This window comes from Pelobates fuscus, chromosome 4 (assembly GCF_036172605.1).
Source record: "Pelobates fuscus isolate aPelFus1 chromosome 4, aPelFus1.pri, whole genome shotgun sequence".
Classification (NCBI taxonomy): Eukaryota; Metazoa; Chordata; class Amphibia; order Anura; family Pelobatidae; genus Pelobates; species Pelobates fuscus.
The window spans coordinates 319,401,636-319,428,190 of NC_086320.1; positions in this window are offsets into that span (position 1 = coordinate 319,401,636).

Sequence of the window (26,555 nt, forward strand, 5' to 3'; positions counted from 1 at the left end):
TTTCTAAATGAAACGAGAAGCATAAATGTGAAATGTATTACATGAAAATGTCCATTTTATGTGCAAGATATCGTCTTCAGACATGATAGACAAGTATGAAGCATCTCATTTATATCCACGTATTGTTTTGATGGAAAGCGCATGATATCAAAACAATAGAAAAAAATACCCCTTTTATGATATGCTTGTATACCATCCTGATAAACACTTTTAAAAAAAAATTCCGAACATAGATTAGCTTACTCGCAAATGGAATCCCGCAAATCTACATTCGGGGAAACTTCCCCAAACATAGACCAGCGAACTAGCGACTAGCAAATAGGGCTTATTTTCGGGGTAGGGCTTATATTACGAGCATCCCAAAAAATAAGCTAGGGCTTAATTTTGTGGGATGTCTTATTTTCGGGGAAACAGGGTAGTTAGCAAGAAGATATCACTGTCAGATTGTCAGATATGTTTCATTTGGTGTTTATTTGTTATGTGATATATTGTGGTAGTTCCCCTGTTGGATTGTCAATATGTCAGTTGTGAAACTACAGGAAGTAAGGGGTAACAAAAACCTTCCAACAAGACAATGATCCCAATCCTACCTCAAATTCCACCAAGGCGTGGTTGCAGAAGAAGATTCCTCAGGAACGCTGCTAGAAGCTGGTGTCTCGCTATGCATCTCGTTTGCAGCAGGTCATATGCTCTACTAATTACTAAAGATGCTTGCCATGAATGGGTTGAAACACTTTGAGACTGGAGCAGTCATTTTAAGTTGAATTTGGGGAAACCACTTGAAGCATTCATTGTGTTGCTTTTGTTTGAATTGTTCATTGCAAACAGATGAAATCCTGTACATTTTCACAATAAACCTGATTTCCAATGTGGGTTTAATAATTTTGATTACTGTATCTACTTAGTTTGGTATCATTTATATCTATATGTAGATATTTAGTTTTTGTTACCCCTTGGGGGTTGAATAATTTTGATTACAACTGCACAAAAAAAAATCTAGTAACGTTTCTATAATATTACTACTAATGTCACATCACACTTTAATTATAATTTTGTGAAGTGTGACAAAAGAACTGTGCTCATACTTTATATTTGGTTGAGAGCCCTAGTTAATGACAAGACCACATCTTTTAACATACGCTTTAAAAAACAACAACAAAGAAATGAAGAAATCTTGATATTATAAACTGCAATGCATATCTAAGCCTAGAGCACCCTTGTCAATCAAACATTGCTTCTGTGTAGCCGTCTAGGCAAATGTATGACCTTAGTGTCTGGGTAACAGCAGGTGGTAAGAAAAAACTTTAAATTACTTCCCACTTCTAATGTATAAATTTCCCCACTGGGCTTAGTCCGCCACCCAAATCAGACAATACAATTCAGTTCATTACATCACTGATGTTCCCTGCCAAACAAGTTGGATGAGCAAGAACATTGAATAAGAAGAAAATGATATATTTTGTATATATTAAATGAAAAGACTGAATAGAGTACTGTTTCTAGCAAGTCTTCCTTAACTCCTTAAGGACCACATAATGAGCTATGCCGTCATGCAGTGCAGGTCTTTAACGCGCATTGTCGGCAAAGACCGTCATGCTTTATAGTACCACAGTTAGTGGCCCCAGTCTGACAGATAATCTATGTACACATGAACCTTTAAATCTTTTCAATCAGGTTCTGCCATTGTAATCTTGAGTTTGCCCCCAGCCTTCCCCAAGTTAAAAACAAGGATCCCCAGGTTTCTTTCAATACCTGAGAGTCAGGTGTCAGGTGGACATTATGTATCTTTTTGCCGCACGTGTTTATGTATCGAGAATATGCACAAGGCAGGGTCACTCTTTACATGTTCCCATCTATTCTGAGAGGCTCCTAGACATATATTATGAGACATATGTATTTACGTATGTGAGTGAAAGGAGGCATCTATAACTGCATACATTTTTGCAAATCCCTTCAGTCATAAACAACTTTTCACAAATGCACAGTAATCTGCAAACTTTATACGCCATTGTCTTTTCAAAGAACATATATTGTTATAATGCTTGTGGTATCTCCTTAAAGGGACACTATAGTCACCAGGACAATTACAGCTTATTGCATTTGTTCTGGTGAGTAGAATCATTCCCTGCAGAAATGCACTGAATCAATGCATATCTATGGGAACTGTTCAGCGCTGAACGTCAGGAAGTCCCTATAGTGTCTTTCTGAGTGACTGCCCCTATAGGTGTCACTGGGCAGTAATGTTAACACTGCTTTTTTTTCTGAAAAGGCAGGGTTTACATTGAAAAGCCTGCAGGGACAGGCTATAGACACCACAACAAGTACATTAAGCTGTAGTTGTTCTGGTGACTATAGTGTTCTTTTAAACAAATAAGTTGCCTTCAGCAGTTCTCTGAATCTGGGTTCTGATATAAATAAAACCTCTGGTGTCTTGGCACTGTCAGGATCCAAACAAGACCTATTTTGGAATTATGGGAGAGTGCAATATGCACATTAAAACGTCTAAAAACCATAATTCAGAATCCATCAGACCTGATTAATAGTGTGTGGAAGTCACACAAGATTTGTGATGTTACTTAATTTTGTTGTATTTTCTTCTCTTGTTTTCTGTTTTCTCACCCTGCGGGTAGATGGTTCTGCAGTGATGAATGTAAAGTTTGCATAAGCCATGTAACAGCAGGACAGCCTATTATCACCGTACATTTTCCATGACTGTGAAACCCTCAGTAGGCTATTTTATTGCTAATAGATCCATGAGGAAACAGTAGCGATTTTACGTCTCTTTTTAAAATGGAAATTCATGTTTGAAAAATACAACTGGGAGAAAACAGATGTATACCACTTAAGCATTTGCAGAACATTGATATGTACATTTTTTATTTACAGATCGACAAAGCATATGCCTTTTTTTTTATAATTACTAACAGTAATCCTTTTATCATGGGGAAAAAAGCTATTGAACGTTTCTTCTTTTTTAATCAATAAAATGAATGGTTTTTCTTGCGTCCAACAGAAGGAACCGGATAGTATCCATTTTAAAAAAAAATGTTTTTTTACAATGTTTTGAAGTATTCATATACTGTTAGGTGTATATTTTCACCAACACATTCTTTTCATGTTTTAATCAAATATAATGCATATGGGAATACTTACTTTCATATGGCTGGCAATTTGTATTGAAACAAAACATTTTTCTGTATATACATATGGCTCAGAATTTCCAGTCACTCACAGCTATTGGCTAGTGGAAATTTAACCTTGGCAAGTGTGCCATGAACTCACAGTTGCTTGTGAGGATCAACAGTGTTGTTTGAAATAGTGGCCACAAACGTGTTATCTATGGCCATCAACAGCACAATTATACACTAAAGATGGATATCAGCAACTTCTGTAGAGACTGTAAGAGTATGCCCATCATCAGCCACAAATTCTGGCACTGTGCAGGGAATACTTGAATTGCTACAACAACTTCCTTCTAGACAGGCTGGTAGATTAATGTTTGTGCATGGACAATTATAGATAAGCATTAATCACATGAAAATTAACAATAGACTTGTGCAAAAAGATTTTTGGAGTGGTTTGTCCAAATTAAACTTCTTTTAACCCACATCCAAATTAATGAATCCATCAGGATTTCCTGTGGTCTTATTCAATAAATAAGACTTTACTGGTAAATCCCAGATGCATCACTTTGTTTGCGTGTGGATTGTATAAGCCAGGTCCAGTCTTTGGAATGTAGGACCATAGATGCCAGACTCCATCCACCTTGTGCCCCTGGTCCCTGCAGAAATCCAGCCCTGGAATTACTGCAGACTTTCCAGAATTAGCTAGATTTACTGGGAGATTGAGGCACACAAGGAGGGACATGGACATATGGGGAGGACATGTGCACAAGAGGAGGACATGAACACATGGTGGTACAGAAAAATAGAAACATAGAATGTGACTGTAGACAAGAACCATTCAGCCCATCTAGTCTGCCCAATTTTCTAAAAACTTTAATTAGTCCTCGGCCTTATCTTATAGCTGGGATAGCCTTATGCCTATCCCACGCATGCTTAAACTCCTTTACTGTGTTAACCTCTACCACTTTAGCTGGAAGGCTATTCCATGCATCCACTACCCTCTCAGTAAAGTAATACTTTCTGATATTATTTTTAAACCTTTGCCCCTCTAATTTAAGACTATGTCCTCTTGTTGCGGTAGTTTTCCTTCTTTTAAATATAGTCTCCTCCTTTACTGTGTTGATTCCCTTTATGTATTTAAATGTTTCTATCATATCCCCCCTGTCTCGTCTTTCCTCCAAGCTGTACATGTTAAGTTCCTTTTACCTTTCCTTGTAAGTTTTATCCTGCAATCCATGAACCAGTTGGATAGCCCTTCTCTGAACAATATCCTTCTGGAGATATGGTCTCCAGTACTGCGTACAATACTCCAAGTGAAGTCTCACCAGTGTTCTGTACAACGGCATGAGCACTTCCCTCTTTCTACTGCGAATACCTCTGTCTATAAAACCAAACATTCTGCTAGCATTTCCTGCTGCTCTAATTCATTGTATGCCTACCTTTACATTATCTGAAATAATTACCCCTAAATCCCTTTAGGGATGCCCAGAAGGAGGACATGGGAATATAATAGAGAACATGGACACATGGAGGGACATGGATTAAAGGGGGTAGAATGGAATGGTCACAATGGAAAAATGAGGACATGGCCACAAGGGGAGGACATGAACACAATGTGGAACCATGGAGATGGGGAGGAGGGGGTGTTGACTGAATTCTGTGTGCATAGTGGCTGAGTGTTGTGTGTATGGAAGAGGCTTAGACCTGTTCTGGGATTGGCTGAGTGTGCCTGGTTTTGTGGGCCTATGTATGTATCTGAACATTCTTTTTGTGAATGTGTGTCTCTGTGTGCATGCCTGTATTTGGGAGCGTATGTGTGTGGGTAGTTCCTTGCTTTGTGTTTTGTTTAAGAGGGCTTCTTGTGCCCTGTGTGTGTTGTGTTTATGGTGAGGCTGTGTCTTATGTGTATGATGATGACTATCTTCAGCTGGTGACTATGATAGGGTGAGTAAAGAGGTGACTATGGCAGTGTGAGGGGAAGTGAATATAACAGAGTGAGGGTGTGAGTGTGATCGGTTTCCGGGATTGATTGTGACAGTGAGTGGGTGAAAGTGTTAGGGATAAGGGTGAGTCTGAGAGTTGACGGGTGGGTGAATGTGACAGGGTTTGGAGGATGTGTGTGACAGAGTAAGGGGGAGTGATTGTGACAGAATGGATGAAGGGTGGTGCGTAAGGGTGACAATGTATGAGGCTGAGTGAGTCTGGGAGGAGTGAAAATATGTTGGGCATCTATGTTAAACATAGTCTCCCCAAACTGCAATGCCTTTTATATTTTATATATTGTTTGCTCATCTCTTACTTACCTCCTGGGCAAGAAGGGAAGGGGGGAAATAATACAATCCTTGGTGGTCTGGTCAATTCCCTGGTGGTCCAGTGGGCTACCGATGTAGCCGCATGGCTGTGGTGGTAAAGATCATATTGATTGAACCCTTTTGGCCCAGTACTCTGTGAGGAAGTCAGAGTGGAGCCTGTGCTCTGACTCCATTACGGAGCGGTGGAACCACGGGAGACTGCATTACTACTAGGGAATTGTTTTTATTGAAAGAGCTGTACGGAGAGATGGTTTTAATTCCCTGCCCGCTCGAGGACGGCCCACTCATGCACACTGTAACTCATATACACACTATAGCCCCTATTAATACACACAATGCAACCTGTTTACACACAAATTGCAGCCCCTAGATGCAAACAAACACTGGATAGCCCGGATATATGCACACTACTGCCCCTACCAACACATACACACATATACCCTTTACAGTTTGTTCACACACACACACATAATCTGCGCAGCCCTTAGACATGTACACACAAACACTATAGATAGGTAGGTGCATTTCTAGGTGCACTTATTTGAAAAAGGGGATTAGTATTACATAATGACATTATTTTTCAGGACTTCATATCTGTGTTAGTATATCAGTTTGACAATTATAGTTAACCAATTTAGTTTGTGTACTGCTGATTTATTTAATAATTATACATATACTGACCTTACAAGTTTAATACCTGTGAGTAGAAATTGTATTTTCAAGCTCTCTAACCTCTTTGTTTTAGGGTAAAAACTTGTTTTGGAAGGTTTTAGATATAGGGAGATATTGGATGAGAGGGTGTGGTCAGGAAGGGGCCCTGTGAAGATTTATTCAGGGTGCTTAAAGGAAAACTCCAGTGCCAGGAAAACAATCCGTTTTCCTGGCACTGGAGGTACCCTCTCCCTCCCACCCCCCAATCCCCGGTTACTGAAGGGGTGAAAACCCCTTCAGTCACTTACCTGAGGCAGGGACGATGTCCCTCGTCGCTGTCTCCTCCTCCGCTTCGCTCCTCCTACTGTCTCCGTCGGCCGGTGGGCGAGACCAATCCCGCCAACCGGCCGAGGAGACCTAATGCGTAGGAAAGCATTGAAAAAGATTTTCAATGCTTACCTATGAGGAAATGAGCGACGCTGGAGGTCCTCACACAGCGTGAGGACGTCCAGCGACACTCTAGCACAGATAATCTGTGCTATGAAGGAGGAAGTGACCTCTAGTGGCTGTCTAGTAGAGAGCCACTAGAGGTGGAGTTAACCCTGCAAGGTAATTATTGCAGTTTATAAAAAAACTGCAATAATTACACTTGCAGGGTTAGGAATAGTGGGAGTTGGCACCCAGACCACTCCAATGACCAGAAGTGGTCTGGGTGCCTGGAGTGTCCCTTTAAAGGCCTAAGGCCAGTCCTGGTTTAAGCTATACAAGCATGTGAAGTGAGCCTTTAATATTAGTCATGGGGAATATGTAATTGTTTTTTAAAATCAGATTTTTTCATTGCAAAATCCGTGGTTTAGGGTATGTTTTTATATCTTTATAAAAGTATCTGTACTATCGTCATAGCGTTTAATAGCATTTTGATATCATGTTTAACAATTGTTTTTAAATATATGTTTATTGCATTTAAAAAGTTGCCAAGGTGAATTCATTCTCATCTATAAACTCAATGAAGAACAAAGACTTTTTATTTTTTTTTAAACAAAGTTTAGCATTATTGATTCTAAAAGTAATGAGTCATATTGTACAACATTATGACAAATCCAATACATTTTTTTGAAGCCATACTAAATTTATCTGACGAATTGTTAAGTTGTTTAGTGTAGAAAATTTATTCCACTTCCATGTATATAAACCAAAAAACAAGTAACAAATCAATAACTTTCATTAAATGTAAAGTCAGCTGAAAGAGGATGGTATGAAAATAATAAGCCAATAAATTTAAAATGCACTTTCCTTTAAAATGCATCCCGATTCTTCACCAACAGCTAATCACAGTGTGGCCGGTGTATAAATCACAATGTGCATATTCATTGACAAATTATCTAGAAAATGATTAAGGTTATACGATAGCTGTATTGTAGGTAGTCCTTCTGCATTTCATCTGTATTATTTATGTGACAAGCATCTGAAGATTTCTCCTTATTAAAATGGATGAAAGCCTAAAAGTAGAGAGCAAAGCTCATTGCCAAGCAAATGAGAATCCCTATAGAATTAATTTACAAGGGAAACACGTAAACTGAATCTCTTAACCCTCTGTTGGGTGACATGCAAATAGGCTTCAACAATATAATTTGCTTAGTTATACTTTGCAACAGCAGATATTGATATATCCCATTAGCCAAAGTGAGACTACTGTTCAATCAATCTGTATAATGTGTAACAGAATGCAATAAATAAGAACTGCCTTCATTATACGTTTCAGACCAATAGACCTTCTGTACTAAACAATGTGCATTTGCATATAAGTATTTTCTAATGTACGGTAGGTCTCGATTTAATATTTTTGGATACACTTTTCAAATTATTTAATATTTGTGGATATACTTTTCAAACGATTTAACATATTTGGATATATTTTAAAATTATTTTTTTAAAGCTAGTATACATCCTATTGACACACTAACTCACGGCTTATCCGTGGAGTTCCATGTTCCGAAATGGTTTGAGCTTTATAAGACACGGAAACATTTTCTAATCGTAAATACTCAAATAGTACTTTGCTCTCTGATTGCCAAGTTATCGCCGCATCCTACTGATCATCACTTACCTATTGTTTGCATCACAATCTTCATGTTCGTTATGTTATTCATCTACTGTTTATGTGAACCCCTTGTACTCTATTTAAATGTACTGTCTCTTTAACATGACAATTAAAAAAGCAGAAATAAAAAAAAGATCTAAATATTAAAATGTTTTGAAAATATTAAATCATTTGAAAAGGTTGTCCAAAAATAATAAATCAAGGCCAAGTAAATCAAGGCTAATGTCCGAGGGTCCAGAATGGGAAGTGCTTAAAGGGCACACTATTGAGTATTGTCCATTATCAGTGAGTGATTTTTACATATTTTTTTTTTAAACTTCTGTTCCATATCAACAAATGAAATACATCACAATTGAAATGCACACTTAAAAAAACCCAACAAAAATAAATGAGGTATGTAGAAATGCATTCACTTTTGATATGTGTATGTCCTGTAAAGTGACGCAAAGTTTAAAAAAAAAATTGTTGCCAGTGGAATGTGCTGGCTTATTTCCATTGTGATTGCCCTACTTTTAGAACCTTTCCCTAGGATCACAAATCCTTCATACCTCTCTTCCATTGCATCTGTCAATGTGTTCCCCCATGGGCATGTGGTAATTTTGACTATATAGATTTTGTTTTGTTTCTTCAGAGTATGACTAGCCGAACATGTGGATATGAATTCATTAGAGCAGTGGTTCCCAAACCAGTCCTTAAGGCTCCCCTACCAGCCCAGGGTTTAGAGGAACCCGCAGTTGTGTCTAAAGTTTCTTTAGAAAAAAACACATCAGACACAACTGGGTAATCCCTAAATCCTGGACTGGCAGGGGAGCTTTCAGGACTGGTTTGGGAACCACTGCTTTAGAGGCAAAAGTTACCAGCTGTCCACTGATATGATGTTTGTTGACTGTATTTCCTTTTTACTCCAGTTCAATTGACTTAACCAACAATGAAACCTATATTCCTACCAACAATGTGTCCATCATGGGATTGGGAGGTTTGTTCTTTTCTACGTTTAACCAAAATTAACAAACTTCTGCTACGTATTCACATTTTCCCCAAATGTGTTGTGAGATGCTGTTAAAATATTTAGTCTTATAGTGGAACGATTCCTAAAACTTGTGAGTCTCGGAAGTTAACAGATCTTAACAGGTCAAAAGTGACCAATGTGTATATGGACAGGTGTAAAATCAACAAATATATTACTGAAAGTGGAATGTGCACTTAGCAAATTAGTCCTTTTATCAGAGTTTAAAGTTTACATTAGCAGTGTAAACACCTCAAAGGCCTGAATAAGTATATATAAAATTATGTATTGAACGCACAACAGAATATTATGAACAATTTCACTCAAATAAAGATTAACAAAAGGGACACTATAGGCACCCAGACCACTTCAGCTCATTGGCTCATTGACATGGTCTGGGTGCATTGCCCCAGTCCCTATTAGTCCTGCACTGTAGATCATTGCAGTTTTAGAGAAACTGCAATGATTACATTGCGGGACTAAGACTGCCTCTAGTGGCTGTGAATCAGACAGCTACTAGTGACACTCCCTGGTGGCTAATCGACTTTAGGTCGCCTAACTGACACTGGACATCCACACACTCTGCCCGAGGACATCCAGCGTCATAAAATTCTGATAGGAAAACATTGACGCAATGGTCTCCTGTGGGGAAGGCATAAAGCACTCGCTGTGCATGCGCATTAGCACCCCCTTCTGTGGTGGAATCTCGGTAAAAATAAATTTAGTAGGCCGAGATTACCACGTGGCATGTGTACGTGCATATGCTGACGTATTGATCAGTTGGTTGCACGAGGCAAGATACGATCATTAGTGTACGGAGCATGTGCAAGAATACAGGATGTAGTATTCCCCTCCTCCATTGTGCTGGACAAGCCATGCGGTCAAGCAGGAAGTTAATTCTTATTTGTATTGATTGGTCAAGAGAATGTGCGGGTGGAGCTTAATATGGGAGGAGTTATGTGCCTATATAAGGAGCCTGCACTATTGTCCGGGGCTCAGAACTTGTGGTATTTTGGTGACGCTAGTCCCTCTGAGTCCCGATCGGTGATCCAATAAAGAATCTCTTCCTTCCTGAAGAAACCTGTGTCCATCTCTCTGTGCTTCGCTTCCGTCAGTTTCGCCGGTATCATTTGGTGCATTGGCCGGGAAGCTCATCGTTCAACGGTAGCTGAGAGGCAGAGGCGTGAGACGGTCTATCTTTGCCCACGTTCTCTACGGCTGCACCCCTGAACTTCTGCGTGGACCTCCCTTCGTCTCGGCGCCACTGGTCTGTTGTCCAGGAGATCATCGGCCTCTACGTGAGAAGTGCTGGGGTGTCCCCGTCGATGAGTGTGAACTCAGGTTCAGGAACGAGGAGGTAAGACAACTGCTGTTTTAGACGGCAGACCCACTAGGGGTATACCGATTGTGCGGTAGGCCCAAAGGGGTTTAAATCTGTGTATCTGCCCCCTCTGTCGGAGGGAAGGAGCGAAGGCGCACCGCTCGATCGAACGCTCTTTAGTCAGACCGTTTGATTTTGTTAGTCAGGCGGGGCTCTGGTGTAAATAGCCCTAGCCGGACACCGGTGTCTTGTCTAGACTAGCGTTCTAGGGTGTATATTTTGTTCGCTAGGTCGGAGGGACCGGGAGACTAAGCGGCGTCTGTGTAAATTCGGTTCGCTAGCTCTCAACCTATCTGGGCTAAGTGGGAAGGCGTGTAAATTTGGAACCCACTAGACTTTTGATAGTTATCGACTAAGAGGCGTCTGTGTAAATTCGGTCCTCTAGCTCGCTATATGTGGTGCTTGGGCAGTGTGGCTAACCAAAACGTATGTAGATTGTTTTTAGGTAGTCCATCAAGGTACTGGCCAATAGTTTAGTTGGGAATTGTAAATGTGATAAAGATTGTTTAGTAAAGTGTATATCTTGTTAGATAGCGCGAGCTCAGCCGTCTAGCGAGAGTGTTAATAGTGTGTTGCTGTATTATAGTGCACGGTACCATAACCCTGTATATTTACTGACACTGTATATAAGTACTAATCATTGTCGTCCATTGCATGTTTAACACCATAACCACTAATAATTGTATTGTGACCTTAACTTGTGCTTTGACCTATGCTAACCGTACTGTAACCGCTATTTGTAAAAGACGATGTTACTGGGGTGTGTTATAGACGGGTAATTCGTATATAGAGAATTATAGCGTGGGTGACTGTATAGTTACGCCAAAGGGCATAATATTGATTATTTAGTGACTGGTGTAACAGCTGTGTGTGTACGGGAATTCCCTGAGTGTTTATTGTGTTATTGTATACGTTTCACTTGGTAACTGTACCACGTGGTGCTGTTGCCAGAGGAAACGGGTGTGACTGTTGAATAGTACGCGTGTATAGTATTCGTTGTCGGCGACGTTCCATTGTTAAGTATGGGTGCGTCGCAGTCAACGATTCCGGATCCCTTAGGTTGTATGGTGAAGAATTTTAAAAAGGGATTCAAAACTTGTGATTTTGGGGTTAAAATGTCTCCTGTACGTTTGGTCACTTTGTGTACTAGGGAGTGGCCTACTTTGGTTGCGGCATGGCCGCCACGTGGCAGTTTGGATCCAACTCTGGTACAGTGCTTACACGTGGCTGTATCGGGTAGGCCTGAACTTTACGGCCAGTTTCCTTATATTGATTGTTGGAGACAGGCCGTAAATGACTCGCCAAAATGGCTCCAGACATGCCACGAGGAGCAGTGTCGCCTCATGGTAGCTAGGACTTGTTTGTCCACTAGGACTGGTGTTAGGCCCATTTTGGACACGCCCCCTGAGTCCGAGATCCCTTTGCCGCCCCCTTACTTTCCGTTAAGAGGAAGTGACGCAAATGCAGGAAGTCCTACAACCCTCACCTCATTACCCCCATCCACTTCCGCTTCCTCCTCCAGTACAGGATCCACCCCCCCTCGTACTAAATCTCCCCTTCCGGAATCAGAACCAACCCCCATTAAAACCGAATATCCTGATTTGGCGCCACTTCAGACTTCCGGTCAAGCTTCATCTAGCTCGACTCGAAGTGTTTTATTTACAACCTTTTCCCAAAACCAAGCTCCCACATCCCCATACCCTATTTCTCCCCGACTGGAACCTATGACTGACGCCCCTCCACGTAGCCCCATACAGACCCGACAGCTGACCGGTGCCCAACAATTAAAACACTATCAGATGCCTCTTCGTCTGAATCCTGGGCCAGCCTATATCGATGCCGCAGGCCAAATGGCACATGCTGACCCAGTCTTTGTATATGTCCCATTCACGACAACCGATCTCTTAAATTGGAAGACCCACAATTCCTCGTATACTGAGAAACCACAAGCTATGACTGATCTGTTCACCTCAATAGTACAGACACATAACCCGACATGGGCTGATTGCCAGCAGTTATTAATGACTTTATTCAACAATGAGGAAAGGACAAGAATTAATCAAGCAGCCATTAAAGCACTAGAGGATAAAGCCCGTACTTTAAACCAAGCCAATCCATCAGCATGGGCCGCAACACCGATCCCGATTGGAATGTAAATGGTGCTGATATGGTTCAACTCAGAGCCTATAGAGACGCTATAATTGCTGGCATGAAAGCCGGAGGAAAGAAAGCCATTAACATGTCGAAGACAGTTGAGGTGATTCAGAAAAGTGATGAAGCGCCCAGTGTCTTTTATGACCGATTATTGGAGGCATACCGCTTGTATACCCCCTTTAATCCGGAAGACGCAGACAATTCCCGAATGGTGAACTCCGCCTTTGTCAGCCAAGCTTATGGAGATATTAAGCGCAAGCTACAAAAGTTAGAAGGGTTTGCAGGTATGTCCATCACCCAACTAATGGAGGTAGCGAATAAGGTATACATGAATAGGGAAACAGAAAGTAAGAAAGAGGAAGAGCGCAAGATGCGTAGAAAGGCAGACATGCTAGCGGTAGCGATCGCAGGCGTAGATAGACGGGGCCCAGATAGAGGCGATAGTAGATGGAATGAGGAACCTCTAAGTAGAAATCAGTGCACATACTGTAGGGAAGAAGGGCATTGGAGAAATGAGTGTCCTCGAAGAGAACAGTGTGAGAGAGACAGACCTAGGACAGGTTATGGAAACTTTAGAGGCAGAGCGAGAGGTAGAGGAGGCCCCGGAGGGAGTAATGGTAATAGAGGGAGCAATGGGAACAGAGGAAGTGTTAGGGAAGATAGATATATCCCAGCAGCGCAAAGGTCCCGCGATAGAGAAGGCAGGGACTTTGTAGGATTGGCTGACACGGTCATGGAGGACTATTGATACCGACCGGGCTCCATCCCCCTTGGTCGAGCGGAGCCTATGGTCGATGTGTCAATAGGGGGAAAAAGGAGTGCGTTCATGATCGACACTGGTGCTGAACATTCAGTGGTGACTAATCTAGTTGCTCCTCCATCTGGAAGGACTATTACTGTAATAGGAGCAACTGGAAGAAGTGCTGAAAAACCGGTTCTTAAAAGTCGACTCTGTACATTGGGAGGCCACGTAGTAAAACATCAATTCCTTTATATGCCTGAATGTCCAGTCCAATTGCTGGGACGTGATATGCTATCAAAATTACAAGCGCAGATTACGTTCCTACCAAATGGAACAACATCCTTAAAGTTTAATGGACCTTCAGGTATTATGACATTATCCGTACCAAAGGAAGAAGAGTGGCGACTTTATACAGCGTTGACTAGCCAAAACCCTAGGAGTGATGAGTCATTATTCAACATACCAGGAGTTTGGGCAGAGAACAACCCACCAGGACTGGCCCGCAATATTCCACCTATTAAAATTGAACTAAAACTTGGGGTTTATCCAGTGAGCCTAAGACAATACCACATCCCGCAGAAGGCTAAGAAGAACATCCAATCCTATCTGGATAAGTTCATACGGTATGGTATCCTAAAATTCTGTACTTCCCCCTGGAACACCCCATTGCTGCCTGTTCAAAAGCCCGGTACAGATGAGTATCGACCTGTGCAGGACTTGAGAGCAGTCAATGATGCGGTTGTTAGTATACATCCAGTTGTACCCAATCCATATAACCTGCTTGCTTTAATTCCGGGCGGGGCTACTTACTTTACAGTCTTAGACCTCAAAGATGCCTTCTTTTGCCTCCGAATTGCCGCAGAAAGTCAATGTATTTTCGCTTTCCAATGGGAGAACGCTGTAACGGGCTCAAAACGCCAAATGACTTGGACAAGACTGCCCCAAGGGTTTAAAAATTCACCTACCCTATTTGGTTCAGCCCTAAGTCAAGATCTACTGGATTTCGAGTCCATCCCAGGAGAGTGTGTATTGTTACAGTATGTAGATGACTTGTTGATAGCAGCAGTTACAAAAGAAATCTGTCAGCAAGCAACGCACGATCTACTACACATTCTCTGGAAGGCGGGATACAAGGTGTCTAGGAAGAAGGCTCAGTTGTGTTTGCCAACTGTCAAATATCTGGGATTCCATATCTCTGAAGGTCAAAGAATTATGGGGCCAGAGAGAAAAGAAGCTGTGTGCCAAATACCGATACCCAAGAATAGAAGACAAGTGCGAGAATTCTTGGGGGCAGCAGGCTTCTGTAGGATATGGATTCCCAGCTACGCGATACTGGCAAAACCTCTGTACGCAGCTATCAAAGGTACAGCGCACGACCCCTTCTTATGGACCCAAGAACAGCAAACGGCATTTGAAGATGTGAAGAAGGCTTTGATGAGTGCCCCAGCATTAGGTCTACCTGATCACACACGACCATTCTACCTGTATGTACATGAGCAAAGAAGAATGGCTGTGGGAGTATTGACACAGTACTTGGGATCATGGCAAAGACCTGTTGCCTACATGTCTAAGCAATTGGATGCAGTGGCCAGCGGACTTCCACCTTGTCTAAGAGCCGTAGCTGCAGCCGCCCTGCTAGTAGCTGAAGCCGATAAACTCACTCTGGGTCAAGAACTTTATGTACGAGTCCCACATGCAGTACAGACGTTGTTGGATTACAAAGGAAATCATTGGTTTAGTAACAGCCGTATGACCAAGTATCAAGCAATGTTGTGTGAAAACCCAAGAGTGCATTTAGAGACTGTAAACACCTTAAATCCAGCTACCCTTTTGCCACAACCTACTGAAAGTCAACATGATTGTTTGGAAGTAATGGATGAAGTATTCTCAAGTAGACCAGATCTTCGTGATTTTCCCATCCAGAACCCCGATGTTTAATATTATACCGACGGCAGTAGTTATGTGAAAGAAGGGATCCGCTATGCAGGATATGCAGTAACAACAATAGACAAGGTGATAGAAGCTCGGCCACTGGCGAAAGGAACATCAGCACAAAAGGCAGAATTGATAGCACTGACACGAGCGTTACAATTGGCTGAAGGTTTAAGAGTGAACATCTACACGGACTCCAAATATGCGTTTTTAACCACTCATGCCCACGGAGCTTTGTATAAAGAAAGAGGACTACTGAATTCAGAAGGCAAAGAAATCAAATACGCAGCTGAAATCCTACAACTATTGGAAGCAGTGTGGGAGCCGAAAGAAGTCGGTATCATACATTGTCGAGCGCATCTGAGAGGAGATGGTGATGTAACCAAAGGAAATCGGATGGCAGATAGTGCAGCCAAGCGTGCTGCTGAATCAGGAAGACAGGAGTATGTGGGGCATATAGCTGCTCTTATACCAACTCCACTGTCCCAATGGACTCCAGTTTATACAGCTCAAGAAGAGGAGTGGTTAAAGACTGAACCAGGAAAGTATTTGGAGAACAAGTGGTATCAGCTAGAGGATGGAAGAATAGTCATACCAGCATCACTAGCGGTAGAAATTGTCCAAAATTATCACAACGGGACACATTCTGGGAGAGACAGTACTGAAGAATCTCTCAGAAAACATTTCTACATACCAAGATTGTCCAACTTGACTCAGGCCATTGTACGAAGATGTGTAACGTGTGCTAAAAATAATGCAAGACAAGGACCAGTAAAGCCACCAGGAGTCCAGTTTATGGGGGGACTCCCCATGTCCGATTTACAAATTGACTTTACAGTAATGCCTAAATCGGGTGGACATCGTTACCTGCTGGTAATTGTGTGCACCTATTCAGGCTGGGTAGAAGCATGTCCTACTCGTACAGAGAAAGCAGGAGAAGTTGTGAGATTCCTGCTACGAGAAATAATACCCCGATATGGACTACCCTGTTCTATAGGATCGGACAATGGTCCAGCTTTTGTTCATTAGTGCCTACAACAACTGACTCATATGCTTGGTATAAAGTGGAGGCTTCATACAGCATATAGACCCCAGAGTTCTGGTAAGGTAGAGAGAATGAATAGAACTATTAAGAATCAGTTGGCTAAAATGTGTCAGGAAACCCAACTTAAGTGGAACGTTCTCTTACCCATAGCTTTATTGCGAATCCGCAGTACCCCTACCAGAAGGATGGGCCTCTCTCCTTTTGAAATCATGTATGGGCGACCACCTCCCGTACTTGGTAACTTAAGGGGGGACTTGAGTCAGTTGGGAGAAGGAATTACTCGGCAGCAGGTTGTAGAGTTGGGTAAGACTATGGAGGAGGTACAGAAATGGGTACAAGATAGATTACCTGTGAATATTTATCCCCCAGTTCATAGTTATCATCCAGGAGATCAAGTGTGGATTAAAGAGTGGAATAATGTACCGTTAGGGCCCAAGTGGAGAGGTCCTTATGTTGTTCTTTTGTCTACCCCTACAGCAATAAAAGTAGCCGAAGTAACTCCGTGGATACATCACTCCAGGGTTAAACCAGCAGCAGTCGATTCTTGGCAAGTTACAGCAGATCCAGAGAATCCCTGCAAGATCCGGTTAAAACGCACTACTCAGTCGGAGTAACGAGGAACTTTTGTGGATTACAAATTTTATTGTTACAGGGATTTGGTGAAGTGAGTGTTTTAGACGGCCATAATAAAGCCTGTCCGCTCACCGACATATAGTGTATAAGCCAGGGAAAGTCTCGAAGGGACTCCTGTGAAGACGAGCAGAACTCCATTCCCTGCAGCCCTTACATCCTGGAAGCTGAGGTGCCTTCGCACGGACGAAGACTGAGGATGACGGCGAAAGATGTGTTGATGATAGTGTTTATTTATGTGTATTTTTATATTCAGGAAGGTAGAGGTACCGACACTCCTAGCTGTGAGGTATGCATTAAGACTACGAGAACAGGTAACCATATTTCCCAAACCCTAATTTGGCATTCACAATACGAGTGTAAAGGAGATGTATCGAGATGTAGATACCTAAATATAGACTATAGTGTGTGCCATTTAGGAGTAGGAGAACCTAAGTGCTTCAGTCCAGAGTATCAACCTCGTACAATTTGGTTGACTCTCAGGAATGGAGATCCTCAGGGGACCCTAATTAATAAGACAGTATTAGAATCCGTACATTCTTCGGGTGTTCTGCTATTTGATGCGTGTAAAGCGATATCAAGTGGTAGAAAGCCGTGGAATGTATGTGGGGATCTTAAATGGGAGAGGACGTATGGGTCTAATGATAAATATATTTGTCCCAGTAGTAAAAATAAATATGTGAGTCCTAGATGCCCAAATAAAGACTATAACTTTTGCCCATATTGGTCTTGTGTGGGGTGGGCGACTTGGGGACAGACAGTAGACAAAGACATGATAGTGACTAAGTTGCCTACCAGCCCATATTGTAAGTCTATGGAATGTAATCCCATCCATATACTTATAAATAACCCCGATAAGTTCTTAGACAAATATGGCAATTTATTTGGGTTTCAAATATACGGGACGGGTTTAGATCCTGGGACAGTATTGTTTATAGGGATAGAGACTGATACGGTATCCTCCCAAACTCATCAAGTATACCATTCCTTTTATGAAGAGATGAGCATAGATAATAAGATCCCCCATAATGCTAAAAACCTGTTCATTGACTTAGCTGAAAGTATTGCCGGTAGTCTTAATGTTACCAACTGCTATGTGTGTGGAGGTACTAACATGGGAGACCAATGGCCTTGGGAAGCAAAGGAGGTAATGTCCGGTTCTGAGGCAGTTGACCAATTAATATCTACACAAGCCGATTATCATATGAGTGTTAGAGGTAAATCTGAGTGGAGATTAAAGACCTCCATCATAGGTTATGTTTGCATAGCAAGGAAAGGAATAATGTATAATACTTCTGTAGGAGAATTAACTTGTCTAGGGCAGAAAGCTTATGATGATGATACAAAGAATACAACTTGGTGGTCGGCTTCAAATGTCTCAGAACCATCTAACCCGTTTGCTAGATACGCCAATTTAAAGGATGTGTGGTTTGATTTATCCATCACATCTACCTGGAGAGCCCCAGCAAATTTGTACTGGATCTGTGGTAGGAAAGCCTATTCGGAGTTGCCACAGGACTGGGAAGGGGCATGTGTGTTGGGTATGCTCAAACCATCCTTCTTCTTGTTACCTATTGAAACAGGTGAGACTTTAGGTGTTAAAGTGTATGATGTGAATCATAGGAAGAAAAGGGGACCCATAGAGATAGGCGCCTGGGAAGATGATGAATGGCCTCCCCAGCGTATCATAGATTATTATGGGCCAGCCATGTGGGCAGAAGATGGTACCTTTGGTTATAGAACCCCTATTTATATGCTCAACCGTATTATAAGATTACAGGCGGTGGTTGAGATTATTACTAACGAAACATCACAAGCGCTCAATCTTCTAGCGAAGCATAATACCAGGATGAGGACGGCAGTTTACCAAAATAGATTAGCCTTGGATTACCTTTTGGCAGTAGAGGGAGGTGTATGTGGGAAGTTTAACCTGAGCAATTGCTGTCTTCAAATAGATGACGAAGGGCAAGCAATAGCTGAGCTTACTAGCCATATGGTTAAACTAGCGCATGTGCCTACTCAGGTATGGAAAGGGTATAATCCAAGTAGTTGGTTTGGTAGCTGGTATGAGTGGTTTGGAGGGCTTAAGGCAGTGGTAGGTGGAGTCCTACTGATTTTAATGTTGTGTCTACTCCTGCCGTGTCTTATACCCTTAGTAGTTAGGTCTGTGCAAAGCCTGATAGAAAATATAGCAGAGAGGAAGGCTGCTGCACAGATAATGGCGATTTATAAATATAAGGCTCTAGATCAGGGAGAACCAATGCAGGAAGATGAGTGTTAAAGATTCACATCATAAGTTAAGTCTGGTCTGGTTCAAGGTAACTTGAGGTGTATGCAAACTAAGGTTAAGTGATGCCTCAAGTAATTATGAAATATCAAGAGGCATCAAAGGGGGGAATGTGGTGGAATCTCGGTAAAAATAAATTTAGTAGGCCGAGATTACCACGTGGCATGTGTACGTGCATATGCTGACGTATCGATCAGTTGGTTGCACGAGGCAAGATACGATCAGTAGTGTACGGAGCATGTGCAAGAATACAGGATGTAGTATTCCCCTCCTCCATTGTGCTGGACAAGCCATGCGGTCAAGCAGGAAGTTAATTCTTATTTGTATTGATTGGTCAAGAGAATGTGCGGGTGGAGCTTAATATGGGAGGAGTTATGTGCCTATATAAGGAGCCTGCACTATTGTCCGGGGCTCAGAACTTGTGGTATTTTGGTGACGCTAGTCCCTCTGAGTCCCGATCGGTGATCCAATAAAGAATCGCTTCCTTCCTGAAGAAACCTGTGTCCATCTCTCTGTGCTTCGCTTCCGTCAGTTTCTCCGGTATCACTTCAAATGACTCAGAGGAGGAGCACTGAAATTGAGTGAGTACAAAAAGGTTTTTTTCCATGCCGGGGGGCCAAAAGGGTGGGTGGGCAGAGGGATCTATAGTGTAAGGAAAACAACATGAAGCAGTGTTGATGTATAGATCATGCCCCTGCAGTCTCAAAGCTCGATTCTATGCCATTTAGGAGTTAAATCAATTTATTTATACAGCCATAGTCACACCTCCATGCATGTGACTTATGACTTGCAAAGCCTTCATAAACATACTGTGAAGAACCATTTAATGTTAACACTTAATTTATTCCAAATTCTGTTTAATTTAGTATTTATTTTCTTCTGCTTTGTTAATAGCTTGCTAGACCCTGCAGGAGCCTCCTGTGTGTAGTTAAAGTTCAATTTACAGAGCAGGAGATAAAAAAAAAACATTTAATGTAAGTTCCATGTTATTGAAAAAGTGTCAGTCACAGCTAGGGTAGGTGGGGCTAGTGTTGCATAAACAGAAATAAAGGTGGTTTCACTTCTAAATGACAGTGAATTGTCAGTAAAACTTCAGAGGCATGATACATACACAAAAACTGCTTCATTCATTTGTTTTGATGACTATAGTGTCCATTTAAGTTTACAGTAAAGAAATATGCCCCCACAGTGGAAAACAACATCAGTGAATTATAAAATTAATAAGTAGATAGGATGTTAATGTAAACTTTATGGGTCTAGATCACAAGACATTAAGCAGGAGAGGAGGTTTCATTAGCTGGAAGTAGGCAAAAAATGAACTATAATTTTGGAATGTCCCCAGATAGACTGGAGGTCTCCACTTTATAGTCACTAATTAAAAAATGCTGGCAAAAGACTTAATTTAAAGTACAAGACAAACTTTAATAAGCAGTTAGAATAAAGATCTATATGCCTGCAGGTATCCATTCATTTGTTAAATGTACTTTACATCCTGTTATGAAAACCAAATAAAATTATAGAATTAGTTAATATTGACATTTGGTCTTTGTGACTAAGGGCAACCTTGCTGTGCTATCTAAGCTAATTTCTAAATTAGCAGCTCCTGGTGCCCCCAAAAAATCAGGTCACTCAACTTTAAAGGGACATGCATCACTTGACAATTTATTTTCAAACCAGCAAGTGATTAAGAAGCTTAGAAGAGGTAAGTAATATCCAATATGTCAGAGCATGGGTGCAATCCTAAATAGATACTCCCCAGGGTATCAAAAACCAGCAATAAATCCAAACACAGGATGCACACAACAAAGAAAAACAATATATATATAAATATAACTTTATTGATAATACTATATCTCAATAGCCGACATATAAAAGGATAACCAAAGATGATAAGGCTAAAAAACGTAAACATACTGCAACACAGCTCACAAATCACCAGAGAGCCTGTCATGCTCTGGTAGGCTATAATGTGAGCTGTGTTGGTGTGTTTACTTTTTCTCACTTTTGTTTGTCCTTTAATATGTTTTCGGTTAAATTTATATTAGTTTTTTTGTGGTATGCATCCAGTGTTTGGATTTAAACCATAGCAAACAGTTTAAAATAAATATACAGACCAAAATAAATCAAGACAATGTTGAAAATGATGTAACAAACATTTATATAATTATTGTAAAACTGGTCAGATTGTATTGTTGGGCACGCCTCTCAGCTAAGAGAGTTTCTTCAGCCTCATCCCCCCTCCCTCTTACATTTAATTTGCTAAGTGTCCAATGGTTCAATTAAAGTGTCACCAAGCTGAAAATGTAAATAGTTTTATCAAAAAGTGTCAGAATGATGTGGCTGTGATTGCTTCAACATTGTTAATGGCCCATCTGCAGCCATTATCATGTTGATAATATTCAAATGATAGCTTGTAATGTACCCCCTTATTACTGTTCTTGTCCTGTGCCAAATCTATGTGTTCTGTAGTAGCCATGTGCAATTATACTATTGTCAGCATTATATTATGGCAATGTATAACAGCTTGGGCAAACCTGCCAAACGGTTTACTGGACTGACACGGCAATTTAGTCAATCTAATCTATTCAGTGACAGAGAGTTGAACAATGTATTTCTTGTAGTTTGGTTCTCAGAATTTTAACATTGGCTTCCCCTTATCTTCTGAAAAGATGACCCTTATCTCATAAAGTCTACAGTACATATGTTAATCATATAAAGAACGAAAAGCAGGTGTAGTCAGAATACAGATGCTAGCAGACGAAGGAACTAAAAATTAAAATATAATATCACAAGGGACTCTTGATTTACAAACTGCTGTCCGACACTGTGTCACTAATAAAACTGAAATAGATTTAAAAACCTAGTGACAGGATAGGAATATTGGAGCCATCCGGTAACTAATTCTAATGTCCTGTGGAAGATATATGGACTCTTCAAGCTACATCTGTGATTTGCTTTCATAAGCATCTCATTCCCAGTCTTCGCGAAAGCATTGTCACCAGATATATACTTTACAATGCATGCAATCGAGCTTCATACCCAACGTCCCTTGTAAAATAACACATTATTCTGCTTTGAATGATAAGAAAATGAAACCAGTCTCAGCAGAAAAATATTACACTTCATGTGATTGTCACAACAAGAATGTCACAAAATGCATCTACAAAAAAAATGAGACTGTTACAAAATTGTATCCTCAATGTTCTTTAATGTGATGTAAAAGGCAATTTTATGTTTTGATGTATATTTATACGGATACAAAGCTGAGATTTTAAATGCACAATTATGGTTTTTTTTTTATTATTATTATTAGCATTTATATAGTGCCAAGATATTTCACAACGCTTTACAATTATGAAATGGGTATACGAGCAATTGACGCACAATCATTAACAGAGAAGAGAGGTGAACAACAATGACATATTTTTTTTTTTTTTTTTTGACATTCTTTATTTTAACGTTTTCCAAAGTACATAATGGTATACAAGTTGCCGACAATTCGGGATACAACAGTTTTCTAGTAACAATGTATAGTCTAGTCATGGTAAAAGCGCCCACTGCCTCCCATTATTCCAGCGGGGGTTCCCTTGTTTGTTCGGGCCCCCCCCCCAGAGACGACCCATACCCGGGGGTTTGCTTTCTGTGTGACTGTGTCCCTGAAAGGGGGGAGATAATTAAGCGTTATTGCTAATGACTGGGACGAGTGGCTTATCACCCCTTTGTGGGTCGGAGGAGGGTTCCAGCTCTCTGCCCCTCAAGCTGCTGGGGACTACTTTGCCTCTTGGCTTCCCATTCCGGGCCAGCCCTTTGCAGGGCAGGGGATCTTGTCTACAGTTAGCTGATGTGTGTGTGTTATCATGTGAGGGTTTGACTGTTCCCCCACTCCTGGCGTCTCTTTCAGTGGACGAGGGGCGGTGGTGGGCGAGTGTCCTTTCGTTTATGTACGCCCCCTCTCTCCGATCCGCAAGTCGCTTCGGGCCTTCCCTCCGTGTCTATTGTCTCCCGTTCTCTAAGTCACCGAGAGTTTCTTTCAGGTTGGGAAAACAGGGGTATGCCAGTCTCTTGTTCGTGGGGCTTATGTTTGTGGGTCTGTTTTGTTTGGAGTCGCGGGAACAGTCGTTCGTTGTATCAGTCGGTGTCTAAACTCGGAAACGTGAGTCAGTAGTCAAGGGCGTATTGCAGTTGTGGTCTGTGTGGATGTTCATAGGCAAGTAGTTGTGCGTGTGCGTGGGTATCTGTCCAAGGGAGAGTCTACTAGGTCCATCAGTCAGTAGGTGGTCAGCGAGTTGGGGGGGGGGACCAGGACCGGCCACATGCACGATCCACGGCGCCCATCTCCGAGCGTTGCGTTCCTGAGTTCCCCGTATCTCAGCCGTCAGGGACTCCATCGCGAAGATCTCCTCCACCTTCGCCATCCATGTCTTTCGATTTCCACCTGGGAGGAAGGCTTTTGGTGGCATTGAGTAGGTGTCTTGTTATAGCTTACTTGTAAGTGGCCAGTGGAGCCTGCGTGTGGTTGAGGAGCATGGGTAGCGGTTCAAAAGGCATGTCGGAGTCTAGTATTTCAGTGAGCTTGTTGTGGATTTGCCGCCAGAAGGCCGCAATCGGGGGGCACATCCACCAGATGTGAAGGTCGGTTCCCTCATCTGCCTCGCAACGCCAGCACGTGTTGGTCGGCACGATCCCCATTGCGTGGAGTCTGGTTGGGGTCCTTAAAATTGGAGACCGACCCATATCTAGTGAACGCAGCTAGGAGGTTAGGCAGTGTGACCGCAGGGTTGCGTATGAAAAAGAGCAAATCGTCGGCATATGCGGCTACCTTATGTTCCCTGCCGCCATGGGTTATCCCCTCAATGCCCCCGTCCCATCTGACCGCCTCCAGAAATGGCTCCAGAGAGAGGGCAAACAGAAGGGGGGACAGAGGGCACCCCTGCCGCGTACCGTTCCGGATGTCAAATGTCTTGGAGAGGACTCCATTTATGCGCAGCTGTGCCTTCGGGGCCGTATATAGAGCCGAAATCCATTTAAGGATCTGGGGTCCAAAGCCCATAGCCCGCAGTGTGGCTTGCAGATAGTGCCAGTCCACCCGGTCAAACACCTTTTCGGCATCTGTTGAGAGGAGGAGACCCCCCCTGCTGAGTGGTTTGAAAGAGGTGCATGATGTTAAGCGCCCGGACGGTGTTGTCCTTTGCCTCTCTCCCGGGGATGAATCCTGTCTGATCCGGGTGGACCAGGGTCGGAACTAGTCGGCCTATTCGCTGCGCCAGGATCTTAGTGAAGAGTTTGAGGTCGGCGTTAAGCAGGGATATGGGTCGGTACCTAGCACACGCCGTGGGATCCTTTCCTTCCTTGGGTATCACTGCGATAGTAGCAAGGAGAGTGTCACTAGGGAATCGATCATCTTCTAATAGTGAGTTCAGGCCGTTAAGGAGCTCCGGTAGCAGAATGTCTCCATAGGTCTTGAGGTACCGTGCGGGGAGGCCGTCCGGTCCGGGGGCCTTATGGAGGTGTGTGGTTTTCAATGCTGCCGATAGTTCATCCAACGTGATGGGGGCGTCCAACTCCTCCCTGTGCTCCTGCGTGATGGTCCGAGTCACATTTTGTTCCAGGTATTCTTGCGTCAGTCTTTGTCTCCGTCATTGCGCGTGATCCGACACTGCTGTTGGTAAGTTGTAAAGCTTTGTGTAGAACTTCTTGAATTCTCCTACAATCCTGTCAGGGATCTGGGTGAGGGGACCGCTCAGCGTTTTGATCTTGGTGATTTGGCATCTCCGTCTTTTTAGTTGGAGCATCCTCGCCAACATGCGGCTACACTTGTTGGAGTATTCATAAAAATGCCAGTTGGCCTTTCGGAGTGCGTGGGCCAATTTCTGCGATAATAATTGTTGTAGCTCCCTACGGGTCTCCGTTAATTCCCGGTACGTGGTCTCTGATAGGGAGGCCTTGTGTTCCGTCTCAAGTTGGGCAGCCCTCTTATGTAGCTCCACAATTTGCGCACTTTGTTCCTTCTTCCACGTTGTGCAGGTCTTAATAAAATGTCCCCGGACCACACACATGTGAGCTTCCCAGCGGGTCAGTTGCGGGGTCTCTCCTGCCCTGTTGTCATCGAAGTAGTGCCGCAGGGCTGTTCTAGTTTCCTCGAGGGCCACTGGATCTGTTAAGAGCCGTTCATTTAGTTTCCATTGTCTGCCCTTGGGTTTATGAAGAGGCGAAGTCAGGAGGGACAGCATTGGCAAGTGGTCCGACCACGTAACGGGCAGGATGGTGCTGGTTTGCAGGAGTGAGAGGTATTCCTGTGCTATCAGTATGTAGTCGAGGCGGCTGTAGCCGCGGTGTACCGGGGAGTAATACGTAAAGTCCCTGTCATCCGGGTGCAGGACCCGCCAGCTGTCCGCCAGGCCTGCGTCTCGGAGTGCCGCTTGTGTTGTCCTGAGGCACGACGGAGGCAACGAGCATCGTCCTTTGGAGGTGTCCACTCGTGGATCCATGGGTAAGTTGAGGTCTCCAGCCACTACAAGCAGTCCCTCTCGGAATTGTTCCAGCAGTTTGAGCGTTTTGGAGATGAAATTGTGTTGCTTAGTGTTTGGTGCGTAAATGGAGGTGAAGGTGTACTTTCTATCCGCGATCGTACCCTTGAGGAATAAGTATCGCCCCAGAGGGTCCGCTTTTTCGTCCGTACAATTGAAGGGTGTGTGGCTGGTGTGGCGAAACCAACTTCGCCACTGTGAACTGGAGAAGCCTGGTTGCTCGCCTGCTGCCTTTAGATTATGGACCGGCAGCTTAAGGGTTAATTTTGCTGTGCAGAAGGATTTATTTCTCCCTTTCTGCACAGCAGTTCGGTAGATTCCATCTACCGAACAAACAGCCGTTTTTCAAACTCCCCAGAGCCGTGGGAAGCCGGCCGGCGTTGTTAATGGGCCACCCAGAAGCTGGCGTGTGCCTCCTATTGATTGACCTCCCTGAAGCTGCGGTTAACCGCAGCTTAATTGACGAATCCAGGGTGGTCTTTGTTCGGTTGCCGACCACGAGGCGGCGGCCATTTTAATCGTACGAAAGACCAGCGGGGTTCGGCAAGGATTCTATGGAACTAAAAACGGACACTTATTTGCACGAACACCGCTGAGCCGTCCGTCGCCTGGTTCCTATTCGTACAAGTTTAACCGAACACCGGCATTCGGTATTTTGTATA